Source organism: Chanodichthys erythropterus, chromosome 8 (assembly GCF_024489055.1).
Source record: "Chanodichthys erythropterus isolate Z2021 chromosome 8, ASM2448905v1, whole genome shotgun sequence".
NCBI lineage: Eukaryota > Metazoa > Chordata > Actinopteri > Cypriniformes > Xenocyprididae > Chanodichthys > Chanodichthys erythropterus.
The window spans coordinates 28,476,625-28,485,427 of record NC_090228.1 but is presented as its reverse complement, the minus strand read 5'-3'; the positions used below and the strand labels follow the sequence as shown (position 1 = coordinate 28,485,427).

Genomic DNA, 8,803 nt, shown 5'->3' with positions numbered 1-8,803 from the left:
ACAACTATTCACCATGACCCTAAAGAGAACGCCTTTAATCCTTTTTATCTTAACGTCTTGGATTTATGGCAGTTGTTTTGTGTTTCAAGAGAGTGGTTAAAACCAGGTCCATGGCTGTTTAACAAAGCTCTTTTTTTCAATCCTCTTTTTCCTCTTGAGATTCTGAACTCTGAGACCATAATGTCAAGTCTGTTTGCTGCTGGAATATCTATGTTTCGGGATCTAAGGACAGGAGATGGGTGGATTGAAGCTGAAGAACTTGCTCAAAAAGTAGGTTTCAGGTCTGTGCGTCTCGTTAAACGGGTGCTAGAGGACCTAGAAGCTGTAATGCCTATTTCAGCCAAAGATTTTCTCAAAGAGACTCGTATAGAAGATGAAACAAAGCAAATGTTTTTTCCAGAATTTTCTTTTTTGATGAACAAGGATTATCAAGAAGAAGTTTCTACAAAATTGCTTTCTTTGAATACTCCAGAAATGGGTTTGTTCAATGTTTTATTGAAAACAACATTATACATAGCATGTGTCAAAACTATGAACTATCAAGCTCTTAAAGATCTAAAAGAAAGCAAATGGACTTTAGTGTTGTCAGGCTCTTCCCCGAAAGGTAGTTGGCGGTCCCTGTACAAGAATCCCACTGAGAAGAGAGTAGGAGATCTGCAGTGGAGAATTGTACATGGAGTTTTAGCCACAAACAGACACATAGCACGACTGAATCCTTTAGTTGGGGAGGGTTGTCCCTTTTGTAATATATCAGAAACTGTGATTCATACATTTATGGAATGTTATCGTCTAAAAATTTGATGCAATTAGTGAAGGTTTGGAGTCTGAAGTTAATGGGTTTGTTTAATATTTCTTGGTTTATTTATGGTCCAAAATATTCAGTAGAAAATAAGGAAAAAACAATTATTCTTAACTTTCTTTATGGAATGGTGAAGTTGGCAATTTGGTGTACTAGAAAAAATAAGGTTGAAGAAAGAGGGTGTATTGATCCAATTTTATTGACTAAATGTTTTGAAAAAAAAAAAGGCTAACAATAGAGTATGCTTTTTATAGCCTTACACATAATGTTCAGGTTTTTTTTTTATCTTTGGGGTTTTAATAATTTTCTCTGTGAACCTGATGGGAATGGAAGTTTTAATTTAAACATTTTCTAATGTATTGATGAGAAGAAAATATATGTAATTGTTTAAAGGAATATGTGATATGTGTCTATTTTTCATATATATATTTATATTGACAAATCCCAAAGGTTATTGAATTAATAAAGGGATTTTAAAAGTCAAGTCTCTCTCTCTGCCGGACGTGTCGCCCCGCCCTCCCGAGCACTGCGATCCTCATAGCGGTCCGCTTCTACAGTCTCTCTGAAGGCCGCACGGGACTGAGCTGCCAGCGCCCTCTGCTGGCTTAAATTAATATTTTTCTTGACTGTTTTACCCAGTTGTGTGCAAAGAACAATTAATACATTTTAAGTTTTTGTTGTGCCTGCAACTGAATCCCGTCCTGATTCCTGACAACACTTTAACTAATCATTAACACACTTGAAATATACTGATGATTACTCTGGCTGCAAGTATACTTAGCATACTTTTTTTTTTTTTTCACTAGGGCACCCCCCCGACTCTTAATGCATCGTGTTTCCTTCTGAAGCATCAGTGAATGTTTGAACCTTTTTTAATAGTTGAGTTTGAGTCCCTCAGTTGTCCTCAGTGTGAAAAGATGAATCTCAAAATCATTCAGTCACTGCTGGAAAGGGTTCAAATATGCAGAAGATGCTGGAAAACTGAAGAATCTGCAGGAGCTGGAGGATTTTTCTGAAGAACAGAGCTCAGTTTAACTGCTCAGGACAAACAAGCAACACAGTCTCACCCCCTACTCGTCAAATATCTGACGCATGGTCAAGAGACCCTGGCGTCACTTTTTAACGCACTGGGTATACCTTTGGCGTTATTTTTCGACGTGCAGGGTAGTCCGATAGACTTCTATAGAACTCAACAGCGTTGAAATTTGACGTCTTGGGCCAGCACACCGCAACCCGTTGTCTGCCTCATGGGTCGACACTACAATAAATAAAAATAAAAAAGGAATAGGCTACAAAAAATGATTTATGCCAGGGCGAGTCAAATGGCGGATCCCAGATCATTTTTATCTGGCCCTCCAACTGGTTTTTGATGTTTAAAAACCCTTGCAATCTGATATCAAAGTGCCCTCTGCATAAAGGTTTAGCGCGTTCATCAGCGGCGAGTTTAACAACGCACACGGTGTACAACCGCATTCAGCGGTGAGTTTAACAACAATCAACTGCAGGTAAGACGGCGTTCAGAGGTGAGTTTGACCAAAGCAACGCTCAACTGCAGGTAAAATGGCATTAAAAGGTGAGTTTCACAACGCTTCAAGGCGCGTGCAAGTAAGCATTTTAAGAGTTTTCTTGTCATAGGTAGGACACTGCTTTAATTATAGCATGCTGGATAACGTTTTTATCGGAGGTTTGTTGATTTTAATAAATATATATAATATGCTACGATTGAGTTCAATTAATCTTTTTTGTTGTTGTTGTTGTTTTATTAAATCCTCTAAATTAATAACGCTGACGTCAACGTATATGGGCGATCCCAAGGTCCATTGCGATTTTACACTCGGTAAGTGGAAGGGTTAACGTTAATTAATAGAGATGGATTACACATCAAAAACTGTTGAATCAGGACAAGAAGTTGTGTTTAGAAACTTTAGATTTGTAAGGTGGCCATTTCTGATGACTGATGATATTTCTGATGATATTTCTGATAAAAATATAGCTTTCTGCACCACATGTGCGGGCTAGCAAAGTTAGCTAATTGAATTCAAGTTCATTTTTGTCGCATATAATCATGTAAGGTACAATTATTGGGGAATGTAAGATTTTCATAATGAGACATACTGTAAGTGTTAACTGTAGGGCTGTAACGATATGCGATATGAAACCGAAATCGCGATACGCAGGTCCACAAACCTGCATCGCGATGTGAGAAGGCAGAATCGCGACACACCCCTTCCAACTCCCAGAGTTATCCTTCCTGTCCAGATCCAATGCTACCACATTTTTAATTACTATAAGTATTAGGGGTGTAACGATTTATCGTAGATGGTGTGTCTCAATCAGCTCTAGTTCAGTAAGTGTTTCGCGCACACATTGAATCTTGCAAGCAGGTTTAAACGTTTCTCATGTCAGTCTCTTGCATGGTCGCGTGAGAAAAGTCGTGGCTTTCTTTCACTGCAGTGCACAGCAACAGCTGTGCTCACAGAAAAGCAAAAGACGCTTGCGATGCTTTGCTTTAAGTTCTGTGGCGCCGTTCACATATTGCGTCTTTTCCGCGTGCAAGTCAGTTATTATTTTCAAATGTAGCCGCGCGTCAGGCGCGCTCATAATGGGATCGACGCGCATGCAATTCTCAACTTCTCAGAATGCCGCAAGCGCACCGCAGGTCATGTGACAAGAATCAACCGATCAGCTATGGCCTTTCCGTAACAAAACATCAAAAGCTCAGCCGAACAGCTGATCATAGCTGTACATGGTGGTTTTTATATCTTATCTCCATCAATATATCTCGGAGTAAAACTAATGCAAGGGCTAGAAGTCATTTATCCTTTGCAGAAACATCCTCTGATCCTCTTGGAGAGCCCAGTTCAAGGTTGCATAGCAACGACCGACGCCACGGGAGCGCAAGCGCTTTGGAAAGAAGGAGAAGCGGTGCGGCTGCGCCTTCCACGCGTTTTTAGTAGGGCTGCACGATTAATCGCATGAGATTGTCACGCGTGTCTCGTCAGTAAAGCCGGTTCCCTGATTACCGCTAAATCGCCATCACCTGTTTTTAAACGGAGCGCCTTTTAATAGACGGAGCCGTAGTTCACGGACAAGCCACGCAATATCGCGTTCATTATTGAAGGCGATTCATCTGCGATATGAACGCGATATTGCGTGGCTTTTCAGTGATCTACGGCTCTGTCTATTAAATGCCGCTTCATTTGAAAGCAGGTGATGGTGATTTAGCGGTAATCAGGGAACCGGCTTTACTGACGAAATGCGCGTGAGAATCGCATGCGATTAATCGTGCAGCCCTAGTTTTTAGACGCGATATGTGAACGGCCCCTATTCATAATTCTAAGTTCATGTTAAATTTAAAAAAAAATTTTTAGTGACAGACAGCCCTATTCAACTGTTAATTTGAATACAGAAGGTTTTTATTAAAATTTTATATTTATTTATTTTATTGAAATGTGATCAACAAGGACAATTATTGAAATTTGTTAATGTTTTTTTTTTAATAAATCTTGTTTGAATTTCAGTTTCATTTTGTTCAAAATATCGTGATACGTATCGTATCATGAACTCCGTATCGAGATACGTATCGTATCGTGACCCGAGCGTATCGTTACACCCCTAGTTAACTGTAATGTATGTCTGCGTTGGGATTCTTCTTGTGGTTGTGTGTCGTTGCTCTTTGCCCAGTGTTTTGTGCCCATTTATACACATGCTAGTCAGTGTAACTTATAACTGTGCTAATGAAAGCATAGACATGAAAATAAAGCACATTAACAAATTAAATCAGTGTTAACTAAAAGCTTGTATTCTAAACTACTATGAATGCTGAGGGAAGTTTTTGATTAAAATCATCAAAGGGAAAAGGAAATAATCTAGTTAAAGAGATGTGTTTCCTTGTTAATACAAAAGTATAATTAATAACATAAACATATTTAAAAATGGCACTGATTATCAACCAAACTGGCATTGTGAATGGTTGGTATCAATATCAGCCATGAGTGTCAAGATCAGTCCATCCATACCTAGTGAGATATTGTATTGTGAGTTTGCAGGCAACACCCAGCCCTACAGTATTCTGGCCTAATATTTATATAAGCACCCACAGACCTCCTCCACCACATCCCAAAGCATGGGCAAACTAGACCAACATTTTCTCAAGTTCTTAGTATTTTTGTAGTTGTATGTAGCATGATCTTCAAATCTGAATTTATATTCTTTCCCTTCTCTCAACAGGTCCCCTAGTCCCTTCATCATTTACTTTAAGAATTGAAACCACGTAAACAACACTGTCAGTTAGGCTGCTTAAACCCCTTTTTTATCTTTTTTTTTTTTATTGCTGCCTAATAGATCATCTAGCTGAACTATAATTACATACACTACTTTCTCATTTGTATATGTTTTTTTAAACACGTTTCATTTGCAGAAGTGCAGTGAATCATCTGTTCCTCCCGCACCAGCAAACACACCTGTCTCATCCCGGCCAGTCCCGCATAGAGCTTTCAAAACCTGTCCCGCGCTGCAGTCTTTTGTGTCGGGACATGTGGGAGGTGCCTCTAGTTCCCAATGCATTTGTTGTGCATAATCCAATGTGTTCTTGATTTTTCCAGGACGATATGATCTCAGTATGCCTGAGATGAAATGCGAGGCATGCAAAGCCACTTGGAGCGCTGGAGTGGATGACCTGGTCCGAAATGACTACTGGCCTGCTACCCTTCACTTTTCCACGGTGTACGCTACAGATGTGTTTTGTTCATATGAAGAGTTGAAGATGGCAGCACCAGGATTGTCCTGCCAAGCATTTTTAAGAATGCTTGATCAACGAACTGTCCGATTTGGCCGTGTGAGTATTAGTGGTGGGAATCACTAACAGCTAGTACTAGTATTGACGTGTATCGCAGAATGACTATGGTGACATTATCAGCACATTGATTATTATATCAAATGATATCAAAACACAGTGATTCAGCTGTACTTGATACATCTATAGAACATCATCTAAGATTCAAAGTCTTTGTGTAAAAACTACCGCTCAGTAAAAAATCTAAATTCGTACACTACATGTACAAAAGTATTGGAGCAATTTATCAACTCAATCACTCAAAACATTAGACCTGTGTATAAGATCAAGTAGTGATGTCCTTGTCACATTCTAGTCATGCAGTTTGCATTCAGAAAAAAAAAATAGGTCCATAAAGACATGGTTGGTTAAGTTTGCTATGGGAGTTGAGTTTGCTGTGGAATTTGTCTTTTTTTTTTTTTTTTTTTTTGGAGACTTTGGTCGTGATGTTTTCCAAAAGATTTCCAATGATGCACTGGGCTGCCTGTGATGAGCAGCTGCCTGTGGAGGCTCGATGCTGGAGGATTTGGTGTCACCTTTGACCTTGTTAACTTAAGTTAACTTTACTGTGAATTATGTTGACATGTTTTACTGTTCTGAAACAGACTGGGAAGATCACAGCAGACAGCTTCAGAAAAAGCTTTTTGGAGTGGGAGGCTGTTAGATTTGAGGTGGATAAGATCTGCAGGGAGGAGCGTTTTGTCTGTCCTGCGTGCACCCCAGACATGCTTGCTGTTTCTGTGGATGGAAATCGCAAGCACTACCGCTTTAAGAATGCAGCAAGGTACTTACAAAATGTGTGTAATTTGCAGTGTTGTTAAAGTAACCTTTGCTGTGTCATATTGAAGGTCAATGTGTACCTTTCTTTCATTTAGATCTGAAGAACAAGCCTTATTTGATGGCATCTTCATTGCAAAAGATGATGAAGTAGAGAGATTTGTGGATTACATTCATTCTACCACCAACCATGTAAACTTGTTGTATAATATTTCTAAAAACACCACCAATAACATCTTGCAGTTGACATTGTTTGGGTGAGTCCTGACTATTTATATGAACCTTTTTCCATGTTGTAGGTCTCTGGAAGAGGTGTCTGTGGAGGGGAGTGGTCAGCTGCCAGGGAAACGTCTCAGAGATCCTCAAGTAAAATTGATGAGGAGGGACTTGAGCTTGCAGTCTGTCGACATGGAGTTTTTCTTGGCGCTCTCAACATGTTCAGGGGAGAAATCTATGCTTATCCCCTCTACCTGCAGAACAAGCTGGCAAATAAGCCAATAAGCTTTTTTGCCATGGATGTAACCTGCAAGTACTGGCCCTACCTCAACAAAGTGGCAAAAAGCTGCCCGGAGCTCCAGCACCTACTTAGCATGAAACCATTTCTCTCAGTGTTTCATGCCAAAGCCCATGATTTTAAATGTGAGGTAAGAAAACATTACCATGTCATTGACTGTCCCTAAACACCTGCAAAGGTATGTTGGCAGCTTTTAAGTATTTTCTTTAATAGGTTAAATGGAGTGGAGCTTACCAGCAAGGAGCCGGATTGACACTTGGGGAGGAGGTTGAGCAGTGTAACGCCTTCCTCTCTAGGATTGCTGTGACCACGAAGCACATGTCCAAAGCAGGTAAGGTAACCACACACTGGACTACTTAGATTGAAAGTGTTACAAGAAAATTGTAGCCAGTGAGGGACATGTGGTACAACACAGATTAGTGTATTTTTTAAAAAAAATTTTTTGCAGGACGTACAGACATGCTTACACTGATGGCCATGCGCTGGAATCAGCAAAAGTTTAAGAACTTGGCTACTTCACTTGCCTGCCGATATCAGAAGGTAGAGATGAGTATTGTTATTTTCTTATATTGTAAATACCGTCTATTGTATATTTTTGTAGGTATAACAGTTTTCTTCTTTCATTTCCTTTTTTTTGTTATTTAAGGCCACAAAACGCCTGGAGAGCCAACTTCAGGACCTGGAAAGCATGAGAATCCAGCTGGCAGTGACACAGGTTGAAGTTGAGGGCTGGGTCACTGATATTAAGGAGTGGGCAGAAGGTGAGAGTTATACTATTACTTTAATGTCTCAGTTCTGCAGAATAATGGGAGACATGCTTCTGCAAGTAATTACTGTTTTAAAATGAAATCATACATACAATGTTTTCTTGGTCATGTACTTATGCAATTAAAATGTCAAATTGTAGTATGTAATGCATGCACACTGGAAATCATGCTGAAACAAAGTGCCCTGAAAGTACCTGAATGGTTCACAGTCCAAAAGTTGGAACATTGGACATTTCTCGCAGTTAGCGGATCCTATCTTGGCTACGTTGTCATTTTCTTTGGTACCCTGTTACATACTTCCTATACACGCTAAGAAATATGAAATGATTATTGAGACTCACCTGTCCTTCCTCCAGGAGCTTTTCTTTTATAAAGAAAAAAAAGGAAGCAAAGAGGGATAATCCTTATGACTTCCCTGTGGCATTCTGTTACATTGAGACTTAGCTCATTTCAGTTACTGTCATGAAAATGTAAGCAAAATGTTTGCATTTCTTTCCTTCTCAGCAACAACATCCCAAAAGAATGCGGGTGACCAGTAGAATGGAGGTGCTGGTGGCCAGCATTAAAAGAAGGTCCCAGCGCCTTTACAAAGACACCGATGGCAGCAAAGGTCGGGCCCGGATTCGGCGCAAAATCAGAGAGGAGAAGGCCATTCTTAGCTCTGTTGTTGAAAAATACAACAGTATGGTTCCAGATACAGAAAGAATCGCCTTTGACATCATTCTCTCTGACGAGACCGTTTGGCCATGGCAACTTTCACATCGTGGTATGTACACAGATCTGTTGACAATTTTGCTTGATTCACATAGTAGCACAAAACCAATTATGCCTTATCACAGATTATTTCAGAAATTCTTTGAAAAATACTTACAATTGACTTATTTTCCACAACTGTATCCCAGACGCTGTAGATTTGAAAACCAAGAGGAAGGCGTTTGATGTTGTGATGGCAATAAGGAGACTTGAGGAGGAGGAGAAGAAGATTGTTCTTTCTGAGATGGCAAAGCATTGGAAATCTCTCTCCACTCGTGCAGACACACTCAAGGAGATGTCATGCCAGCTTTCCAGTGAGGCATTGAAAAGTACGTATTTAAGTAATACTATACTGTACA

The 8,803-nt window shown here is 39.8% G+C and overlaps 1 long non-coding RNA gene across 1 annotated transcript; it reads left to right on the top strand.

Moving 5' to 3' along the window:
- Nucleotides 1-7,173: 7,173 nt before the first annotated feature.
- LOC137024106 (uncharacterized) lies at nt 7,174-7,685 on the top strand. Its single transcript, XR_010895638.1, has 3 exons — nt 7,174-7,255; nt 7,373-7,464; nt 7,571-7,685. It is a non-coding gene; the product is annotated as an uncharacterized lncRNA (long non-coding RNA).
- Nucleotides 7,686-8,803: the final 1,118 nt, after the last annotated feature.